Consider the following 12500-nt stretch of genomic DNA (forward strand, 5'->3'; position numbering starts at 1 on the left):
ATATATACATATATATATACACATATATATATGTATATATACATATATATATATATGTATATATACATATATATACACATATATATATATGTATATATACATATATGTGTATATATACATATATATATACACATATATATGTATATATACATATATATACATATATATATATATGTATATATACATATATATGTATATATACATATATATACACATATATATATGTATATATACATATATGTGTATATATACATATATATATACACATATATATGTATATATACATATATATACATATATATATATACGTACATATACATATACATATATATATATATATATATATATATATATATATATATATATATATATATACAGTGAGGAAAATAAGTATTTGAACACCCTGCTATTTTGCAAGTTCTCCCACTTAGAAATCATGGAGGGTCTGAAATTGTCATCGTAGGTGCATGTCCACTGTGTGAGACATAATCTAAAAAAAAAATCCAGAAATCACAATGTATGATTTTTTTAACTATTTATTTGTATGATACAGCTGCAAATAAGTATTTGAACACCTGAGAAAATCAATGTTAATATTTGGTACAGTAGCCTTTGTTCGCAATTACAGAGGCCAAACGTTTCCTGTAGTTTTTCACCAGGTTAACACACTGCAGGAGGGATTTTGGCCCACTCCTCCACACAGATCTTCTCTAGATCAGTCAGGTTTCTGGGCTGTCGCTGAGAAACACGGAGTTTGAGCTCCCTCCAAAGATTCTCTATTGGGTTTAGGTCTGGAGACTGGCTAGGCCACGCCAGAACCTTGATATGCTTCTTACAGAGCCACTCCTTGGTGATCCTGGCTGTGTGCTTCGGGTCATTGTCATGTTGGAAGACCCAGCCTCGACCCATCTTCAATGCTCTAACTGAGGGAAGGAGGTTGTTCCCCAAAATCTCGCAATACATGGCCCCGGTCATCCTCTCCTTAATACAGTGCAGTCGCCCTGTCCCATGTGCAGAAAAACACCCCCAAATCATGATGCTACCACCCCCATGCTTCACAGTAGGGATGGTGTTCTTGGGATGGTACTCATCATTCTTCTTCCTCCAAACACGGTTAGTGGAATTATGACCAAAAAGTTCTATTTTGGTCTCATCTGACCACATGACTTTCTCCCATGACTCCTCTGGATCATCCAAATGGTCATTGGCAAACTTAAGACGGGCCTTGACATGTGCTGGTTTAAGCAGGGGAACCTTCCGTGCCATGCATGATTTCAAACCATGACGTCTTAGTGTATTACCAACAGTAACCTTGGAAACGGTGGTCCCAGCTCTTTTCAGGTCATTGACCAGCTCCTCCCGTGTAGTTCTGGGCTGATTTCTCACCTTTCTTAGGATCATTGAGACCCCACGAGGTGAGATCTTGCATGGAGCCCCAGTCCGAGGGAGATTGACAGTCATGTTTAGCTTCTTCCATTTTCTAATGATTGCTCCAACAGTGGACCTTTTTTCACCAAGCTGCTTGGCAATTTCCCCGTAGCCCTTTCCAGCCTTGTGGAGGTGTACAATTTAGTCTCTAGTGTCTTTGGACAGCTCTTTGGTCTTGGCCATGTTAGTAGTTGGATTCTTACTGATTGTATGGGGTGGACAGGTGTCTTTATGCAGCTAACGACCTCAAACAGGTGCATCTAATTTAGGATAATAAATGGAGTGGAGGTGGACATTTTAAAGGCAGACTAACAGGTCTTTGAGGGTCAGAATTCTAGCTGATAGACAGGTGTTCAAATACTTATTTGCAGCTGTATCATACAAATAAATAGTTAAAAAATCATATATTGTGATTTCTGGATTTTTTTTTTTTAGATTATGTCTCTCACAGTGGACATGCACCTGCGATGACAATTTCAGGCCCTCCATGATTTCTAAGTGGGAGAACTTGCAAAATAGCAGGGTGTTCAAATACTTATTTTCCTCACTGTATATATATAATGTGTAATCTGATGTATGACCTGAGTAATGGGTGTGTTTGTTTTGTCCGCAGGCGTCTCTGGATTCAGCCTCTGCGGTCTCGGCTGAGCGCCGGCGTTCCTCAGGTAAACTCGCCTCACCTCCACATCCTTTCAGAGTTTCGGCGTCCGCACTGAGCATGCTCCTTAAACGGGATCATTGTGGGCTTTAGTGTGTGTGTGTGTCTGTGTGTGTGTGTGTGCGTGCGTGGCTGCGTTGCTGTGTTGGCAGTGGCTTCTGTGATGGCTGCGCCGCCCGAGACGGTCGAGCCGGGGCTTACGGAGGAGGCGGGGCTTATGGAGGAGGCGGGACTTCTGGAGGAGGCGGGACTTCTGGAGGAGGCGGGGCTTATTGAGGAGGTCGAAGAGGAAACGCTGGAGCTGTTCAACATGAGCGTGCAAGAGAAAGTCGAACACAGATACAGGTCTGAGTCTACTCTGTATGGAGGGCCATTAATGTCAAGATAATATTCTACAGGTCTGAGTCTACTCTGTATGAAGGGCCATTAATGTCAAGATAATATTCTACAGGTCTGAGTCTACTCTGTATGGAGGGCCATTAATGTCAAGATAATATTCTACAGGTCTGAGTCTACTCTGTATGAAGGGCCATTAATGCCAAGATAATATCCTTTAAACTTTTTTTTTTTATATAAACAGTTGTTTTGCCAAAAGCAAGTAACAAAATATCACAGTAATAGAGACACAATATTATATAAAATGCATAAATAAACAAATAAAATGAATACAAACACTAGTTTATATACGCAGATACAAACAGAGAAACCATTGATGATGAAGACCTCTCATGCTGGGTCATGTCTTGGTGTCCTCTTCACTCAGAACTGTCTGTCTGTTTCAGTTCAGAGTCGGAGATGGAGCAAGAAGAGGAAGAGGAAGATGAAGAGGAGGAAGAGGAGAAAGAAGAGGAAGACGAAGAGGAGGAAGATGAAGGCAGAGGCCGACATTGTGTGAGTTCAGAGGAGGCCGGAGCTTCATGGAGGGAAACTCTGCAGCAAAACCTCGAGCTGAGAGACGACGAAGAGGAAGAGGAAGACCAAGAGGAACAGAAAGAGGAAGAGGAAGACCAAGACGAAGAGGAACAGGAAGAGGGACAGGAAGAGGGACAGGAAGAGGAAGAGGGAGACAGTGAGGAGGAGTCCAGTGATGGTGAGTCTCAGTGTTCTTTTTTTTTTCTAGGTTTATTGAGAAAGGGACAGATATAAAAACAGATCAACTTCATCAGTCATCTGATGTTTGTATCGTAGTGCTTTTAGCTGAAGCTAATTCTCGACACTCGTCCCTAGGAGGGCTTTTGGTTACAAATAAAAATACAGATTTACATTATTATTAAAAATACAATAAAGATGAAATAAAACGACATGAAATGAAAATGTATAAAATGAGAGCACAGTGTAAAAACTAAATATGAGAGCAAGATTGTTCCCGAATTAGCCACAATTTGGTATTTTTTTTAAAAGTGACTAATGTTGGGATACATCTCAAGTGGTCTGGCAGAAAGTTCCATCATTTTGCCCTTTTTACTGAAAATGCAGTTTGGGCAAATGCTGTTCTACAGAAAGGGATGCTACCACTGCCTCTTAACTCTGCTCTGGTTCTGGGACCACTTGGCTGCCTTGTTATTGTCCTGCAAAGGGGAAGGGGAGCACCGTTATTTAGGCATTTGAAGACCAATTTAACAAAATGCAGGGAGATAAAATTAGCAAAGCTTAAAATCTTATGTTTGCTTAAAATTTGGCAGTGATGATACCTTATTCTCTTCTTTTCAAAGCTTGGTTATATAGACACTCTATGGTCTGAACTGATGTCTGGTGAGTTTGGGACCATGTGGTCAATACGATATGTGAGAGAATCATAGAATTTAAAGAAATGAAAGCACAGTCAGGAGTCAGGCAGTTTCTTATCATCCTTAAGCAGCCCAAGTTGGCCTTAACGGTTTTCTAGATTTTCTTGATATGACTTTTAAAGTTCAACTGATAGTCTATAATTATTCCCAGCTAATTCACTTCAGGTACTTGTTCAATAAGCTCCCCGTTAATTTGTACATTCAAGAGCTGTGTTAGAGGTAGTTTTTTAATGGAAAAGCAGACAGTTTGTTTTTTTGTGTTTAAAGTTAAACAAGATGAAGCCAGCCAAGATAATATTTTATCTAAGTTGACATTTAGTTTGTCAGCCACAGAAGTACAGGTATTACCAGATGCATACACCACTGGGTCATCTGCATCCACCTGTAGACCTATATCTACATCCACCTGTAGACCTATATCTACATCCACCTGTAGACCTATATCTACATACACCTGTAGACCTATATCTACATACACCTGTAGACCTATATCTACATACACCTGTAGACCTGTATCTGGACATACACCTGTAGACCTATATCTGGACATACACCTGTAGACCTGTATCTGGACATACACCTGTAGACCTATATCTGGACATACACCTGTAGACCTATATTTGGACATACACCTGTAGACCTGTATCTGCACATACACCTGTAGACCTGTATCTGGACATACACCTGTAGACCTATATCTGGACATACACCTGTAGACCTGTATCTGGACATACACCTGTAGACCTGTATCTGCACATACACCTGTAGACCTGTATCTGGACATACACCTGTAGACCTATATTTGGACATACACCTGTAGACCTGTATCTGCACATACACCTGTAGACCTGTATCTGGACATACACCTGTAGACCTATATCTGGACATACACCTGTAGACCTGTATCTGCATACACTTGTAGACCTATATCTGGACATACACCTGTAGACCTGTATCTGCATACACCTGTAGACCTATATCTGGACATACACCTGTAGACCTGTATCTGCATACACCTGTAGACCTATATCTGGACATACACCTGTAGACCTATATCTGGACATACACCTGTAGACCTATATCTGGACATACACCTGTAGACCTGTATCTGCATACACCTGTAGACCTATATCTGGACATACACCTGTAGACCTATATCTGGACATACACCTGTAGACCTATATCTGCACATACACCTGTAGACCTATATCTGCACATACACCTGTAGACCTATATCTGGACATACACCTGTAGACCTGTATCTGCATACACTTGTAGACCTATATCTGGACATACACCTGTAGACCTGTATCTGCATACACTTGTAGACCTATATCTGGACATACACCTGTAGACCTGTATCTGCATACACTTGTAGACCTATATCTGGACATACACCTGTAGACCTGTATCTGCATACACCTGTAGACCTATATCTGGACATACACCTGTAGACCTGTATCTGCATACACCTGTAGACCTATATCTGGACATACACCTGTAGACCTATATCTGGACATACACCTGTAGACCTATATCTGGACATACACCTGTAGACCTGTATCTGCATACACCTGTAGACCTATATCTGGACATACACCTGTAGACCTATATCTGGACATACACCTGTAGACCTATATCTGCACATACACCTGTAGACCTATATCTGCACATACACCTGTAGACCTATATCTGCACATACACCTGTAGACCTATATCTGGACATACACCTGTAGACCTGTATCTGCATACACTTGTAGACCTATATCTGGACATACACCTGTAGACCTGTATCTGCATACACCTGTAGACCTATATCTGGACATACACCTGTAGACCTGTATCTGGACATACACCTGTAGACCTATATCTGCACATACACCTGTAGACCTATATCTGGACATACACCTGTAGACCTATATCTGGACATACACCTGTAGACCTATATCTGCACATACACCTGTAGACCTATATCTGGACATAAACCTGTAGACCTGTATCTGGACATACACCTGTAGACCTGTATCTGCATACACCTGTAGACCTGTATCTGGACATACACCTGTAGACTTATATCTGGACATACACCTGTAGACCTGTATCTGGACATACACCTGTAGACCTATATCTGGACATACACCTGTAGACCTGTATCTGCATACACCTGTAGACCTATATCTGGACATACACCTGTAGACCTGTATCTGCATACACTTGTAGACCTATATCTGGACATACACCTGTAGACCTGTATCTGCATACACTTGTAGACCTATATCTGGACATACACCTGTAGACCTGTATCTGCATACACCTGTAGACCTATATCTGGACATACACCTGTAGACCTGTATCTGCATACACTTGTAGACCTATATCTGGACATACACCTGTAGACCTGTATCTGCATACACCTGTAGACCTGTATCTGGACATACACCTGTAGACTTATATCTGGACATACACCTGTAGACCTGTATCTGGACATACACCTGTAGACCTATATCTGGACATACACCTGTAGACCTGTATCTGCATACACCTGTAGACCTATATCTGGACATACACCTGTAGACCTGTATCTGCATACACTTGTAGACCTATATCTGGACATACACCTGTAGACCTGTATCTGCATACACTTGTAGACCTATATCTGGACATACACCTGTAGACCTGTATCTGCATACACCTGTAGACCTATATCTGGACATACACCTGTAGACCTGTATCTGGACATACACCTGTAGACCTGTATCTGGACATACACCTGTAGACCTATATCTGGCATATCAGTAATGTAGAGGCTGAAGAGTATGGGTCCCAAAACGGAGCCCTGAGGGATCCCTGGTGGATCTCACATTATTAATTATAACACGCTGTTCACGGCCTTTTAAATATAATTCAAACCAGGACAATGACTGTTTGGATAAATTAAATTTGGCTAATTTTGAAATTAAGGTGTTGTGATTTACTGTATCGATATGCCTGTTTTAGATCTACTGCACCAACTACATTTCCCTTATCAAGTGATTGTTTAATATTTTCGATTAATAAACAAGTAGCGGATTCTGTTGAATGATTGTGCCTAAATCCAATTGCAGAGGACTCAGATAACGGTTTGTCTCAAGGTAGTGCATCAGTTTCCTTTAAACTCTGAACTTTGATATAATAATAATATTCTATTTCTCTCCATCAGAGTTTTCTCGGCGCGTTTCCTCATCAGCAGGAAGTGACGTCACACGCTGTGACTCGTCTTCACCTCCACCTGAGACTCCGTCCACCGCGTCCTTTGTCACGGCGACGGACTCGGACGGAGACAGAGATCCGCCCACGCCTGCAGTTGTCATGGAAACAGCTGCTACGGGAGGGGGGGGCTCTTTCGATGACATCAGCCCCGAACTTTCGCCGAAGAAGCCGGACAGAGGGACGGAGCCAGAGAGGGAGGGGGGGGAGAGGAGGAGCTTCCCCCACCTGCAGAGAGGGGGCGGGACCAGAGAGAGAGAGGGCGGGGTCAGAGAGAGTGGGGGCGGGGCCAGAGAGGGCGGGGGCAGCGAGAGATGGGGTGGGGCCAGAGAGAGAGGGGGAGGGGCCAGAGAGAGCGGGGGTGGGGTCATAAAGAGAGGGGGAGGGACCAGAGAGAGCGGGGGCGGGGCCAGAGAGAGCGGGGGTGGGGTCATAGAGAGAGGGGGAAGGGCCAGAGAGAGCGGGGGCGGGGCCAGAGAGAGAAGGGGAGGGACCAGAGAGAGCGGGGGCGGGGCCAGAGAGAGAGGGGGCGGGGCCAGAGCGCTGTGGAGCACGGTGTTCTCTGGAAACAGGAAGGACGAGAAGAAGAAGAAGAGGGCCAGGACGTTACCTCCGGACGCATCCAATCAGAGGAGAGCTACAGGTGATGATGTAACACAGAAACACATTTAGGGCCCTATTTTAACGGTCTGAGGTCACGGCGTGAAGCGCCTGGTGCAGGTGTGTTTAGGGCGTGTCCAAATCCACTTCTGCTAGTTTGACGGCAGAGAAAAGGGTCCGTGTGCCGGGTGCATGGTTCTAAAGGGTTGTACTTAGTGTCTTCATTAATCAGAGGTGTGTTTTGGGCGTAACATGCAATCAACCAATCAGAGATCATCTCCCATTCCCTTTAAAAGCCAGGCGCGTTTGGACCTTGGAGCATTACTATTATGATATATATATTATGAGGATTAGCACCGTAATATTTTTATTAGTAATCTTCTGCATGTGTGTGTGTGTGTGTGTGTGCTGCTGTGCGTCCCTGTGTGTGTGTGTGTGTGTGTGTGTGTGTGGCTGTGTGCGTGTGTGTGTGTGTGTGTGTGTGTGTGTGTGTGTGTGTGTGTGTGTGTGTGTGTGTGTGTGCGTGTGTGTGTGTGTGTAACAAGCATAGTGTGTGCGCTGTGCACGAGCCTAGGATCATTTTACTAATGCTCTGTTAAAATAACAATGAAATGCTGCGTTATTGACTTTAGACCAGGTTTTTGTTGGTCAATGATGTGATCACTTCCCGCTGCCTCAAGATAGCAATACTCCCAGAATGCACCTGAACACACCTCCCTGTAAGACCAGCACGTGCAGAATGCACCTGAACGAGAGCAGGGGGAATGAGAGGGGGAAACACCAGAGCAGGGGGAATGAGAGGAGGAAACACCAGAGCAGGGGGAATGAGAGGAGGAAACACCAGAGCAGGGGGAATGAGAGGAGGAAACACCAGAGCAGGGGGAATGAGAGGGGGAACCGTAGCGGTGAGGTCACAGTTAGGGCTGGGTGTCACCAATGATTTCTGAATCGATTCTGATTCCGTGTTGATTTTGGATATTTCAGCTGCAAATCCAGCGGAGCTTCTTCCCAGCAGACATGTTGACGTGTCATAGTAGGAAATGCACAGCTGATATTAATGACCTTAACGATGGCTCAGTTCCATCAGGTGTCCCAGTGAGCTATTATATTATATTATATTATATATATATATATATATATATATATTATACTATAACTATATATACAACACCAGGACCTCTCCTAAGGGGAATGCAGCCGTCAGTAATGGGTTAGAATCCTTTTTTTTAAGATAATTTTTTGGGGCATTTTTAGGCCTTCATTTCTACAAGACAGATGAAGACATGAAAGGGGAGAGAGAGATGACATGCAGCAAAGGGCCGCAGGTCGGAGTCAAACCCGCGGCCGCTGCATTGAAGAGTAAACCTCTACATATGTGCGCCCGCTCTACCAGCTGAGCTAACCGGCCGCAGTGAGAGAGTTTTAAGCAGTGTTGGGAACGTTACTTTAAAAAAGTAATTAGTTATAGTTACTCACTACTTGTTCCAAAAAGTAACTGAGTTAGTAACTGAATTACTCTATAGTAAAAGTAACTGGTTACCAGGGAAAGTAACTATTTGCGTTACTGTTAAAAAAACAGTTGCTATATGTCAAAGAATTTGGATTTTTTGAGCAGTTGTTTAGTTGTGAGGCAGAAAGATGTAGCTTCTGCTGCCTGGAGGACTTTGCTCCGAGTCCTTCTTTGCTAGTGGATGGCGAGCTATCCTCTGTGGTGGAGGTATCGGTGTTTTTGGCCACTAGCTTTGTAGATGCGTGTGTCGTTGTGAGATGCTTCATTAAATTAGAGTTGCTTACAACGGATGTCTACAAAGTCTTCTCTCCTGGACATAATGTACACATTACATGCACGTTCTTGCCTTTGACCACAATGAATTTGAAGTAGTGCTTATATCGCCACCTTGAAAATGCCAACTTTTCATCGGATTGCTCCTGACTCGCCATCTCTACTGCTGCATCGAATCTCTGTTTAGCTGTGTGTGTGTGTGTGTGTGTGTGTGTGTGTGTGTGTGTGTGTGTGTGTGTGTGTGTGTGTGTGTGTGTGTGTGTGTGTGTGTGTGTGGCGCGTGTGTGTGTGGCGCATGTGTAAAAAACACTGGCTCTGATTGGCTACCATGAAACATGACTCTGCCTTAGCCAATCATAATGGCTTACCTGGTTATTAACCCACCTCCTCACTAGCTGTGAGCCAGGGGTGCGTTCGGATTATACAGTTTATTCAATCAATGCATAGTAACGCACCGCATTTAACGTCCAGTAACGTTAACGGCGTTGTAACGTTTTTTTCAACGTATCTGGAGGAGACGGAGGGAGCCTTTGAAAATGACCATGCCAGTTTTTCCCTCGCCAAATTTTAGAGCGTTATTTAGTTAACTTCCCGACAAGCGAGCATGACACAAGACTTCATACGACAGACAGACAGAGATTGATTCAGGGCTTTATCATTATTATTATATTATCTGTCACAGTGATGATGTAATAATTGTACTTCCTGTGTTGTGTCTTCAGATGGCGTTCTGACAGAAGAGTCTGATCTGGACTCGTCCGCTCTGCTGCAGAGATGTTCACTGAAACCCCAAAAAAACGTAAGACTCAAACACACCATCATCATCATCATCATCATCATCATCACCGTCATCATCATCATCAGTACGCTCTTTAATTTAAACACAAGACCCCTCGCTTCTACGCAGCGTAATACTCGGCTCGGTGTAACTGCGTCTGGCGGTCCCGACCTTCATCATCTGCAACGTGTCTGATCCCGGCGTTAGTCGTTCAACAGAGAACTCTGATTGGACAGATAGTCTAGCTAGCTGTCTGTCTAGACGGCCCCTTTAAGGGATCAGACTAATAACAGGGTTTAATGTAAATGTTAACTGTGTTGTTGTGATGTTTAGCTGCGTTTGGATTTGGTCGATCTGACGGCAGAAATCCAGAGAGTCTCGATCAGAGAGGAGGAGGAGGACCAGGAGGTAGAGCCACACACACTAGAACAGCTGGTAGAGCCACACACACTAGAACAGCTGGTAGATCCACACACACTAGAACAGCTGGTAGAGCCACACACACTAGAACAGCTGGTAGATCCACACACACTAGAACAGCTGGTAGATCCACACACACTAGAACAGCTGGTAGATCCACACACACTAGAACAGCTGTAGATCCACAAACAGTAGAACAGCTGGTAGATCCACAAACAGTAGAACAGCTGTAGATCCACCAACAGTAGAACAGCTGGTAGATCCACCAACAGTAGAACAGCTGTAGATCCACACACACTAGAACAGCTGTAGATCCACACACACTAGAACAGCTGTAGATCCACACACACTAGAACAGCTGTTGATCCTCAAACTGTAAGATCCACCAACAGTAGAACAGCTGTAGATCCACACACACTAGAACAGCTGTAGATCCACACACACTAGAACAGCTGTAGATCCACACACACTAGAACAGCTGGTAGATCCACACACACTAGAACAGCTGGTAGATCCACACACACTAGAACAGCTGGTAGAGCCACACACACTAGAACAGCTGGTAGATCCACACACACTAGAACAGCTGGTAGATCCACACACACTAGAACAGCTGGTAGATCCACACACACTAGAACAGCTGTAGATCCACAAACAGTAGAACAGCTGGTAGATCCACAAACAGTAGAACAGCTGTAGATCCACCAACAGTAGAACAGCTGGTAGATCCACCAACAGTAGAACAGCTGTAGATCCACACACACTAGAACAGCTGTAGATCCACACACACTAGAACAGCTGTAGATCCACACACACTAGAACAGCTGTTGATCCTCAAACTGTAAGATCCACCAACAGTAGAACAGCTGTAGATCCACACACACTAGAACAGCTGTAGATCCACACACACTAGAACAGCTGTAGATCCACACACACTAGAACAGCTGTTGATCCTCAAACTGTAGAACAGCTGTAGATCCACCAACAGTAGAACAGCTGTGTAGATCCACAAACTGTAGAACTGCTGTGTAGATCCACCAACAGTAGAACTGTAGAACTTCTGTGATTTAGGTTGTTGGTAGTTTAGGTTCTGTGACTTGACTTGGACTCGACTGCTGAGAGACTCTACGTGTTCTGACCCTTATTGAATTATATTTTATTCAATGAATAATACAACAATTACATAAATAATATTGTACGGTGGCCCTGAAGGTCAAAACACTACACCAAGGCCCACCAAATGTGTTCGTTTTTTGATTTTCAGGGGCATTTTGGTCCATATTAAATAAATTAATAAATACATAACTAAATATGGCTATGAAATACATCCTGTAATAAATGGATAAAAGGACTGGAGACTGGCTGACATGTTGTAGTCTTTTCATTCCCAGCTGACTGGAGACTGGCAGACATGTTGTAGTCTTTTATTTGAGTGTTTGATGGATTGTTCTGTTCTGTCTGATTGTTTTTCTTCTTCATGTCTCTCAGCCGGCATACGTTCCTCACGCTCTGGCTTTTAAGCGAGCGTACGCCATCAAGGTACTGACCCGAGTCCCCGTCTGTCTGCTTTATGGTTCAGGAGTCTAAAGCTCAGTTCAGACCGAAGATTCATCGCGATGAGATGAAACGGTTTTAGAGCGTTGCAGAGAAAGGTTTCAGCAGTCTGAACCGCCGGATGGCGTCGCTGCCCAAAACATCATGACAGCTGCTGCCCGACCGTAACGAGGGAGAGGGAGCAGCAGAGAGTCAGAGAAATTATACACTTTCTCCATTTCTGATTGGTGGGAACTAGAGTCCGGA

General features: G+C 43.7%; 1 pseudogene; it reads left to right on the forward strand.

Moving 5' to 3' along the window:
* Positions 1-12500, forward strand: part of LOC116058445 — a 51915-nt pseudogene that overhangs the window by 27627 nt on the left and 11788 nt on the right.

The sequence above is a fragment of the Sander lucioperca genome, chromosome 20 (assembly GCF_008315115.2).
Source record: "Sander lucioperca isolate FBNREF2018 chromosome 20, SLUC_FBN_1.2, whole genome shotgun sequence".
Lineage (NCBI taxonomy): Eukaryota > Metazoa > Chordata > Actinopteri > Perciformes > Percidae > Sander > Sander lucioperca.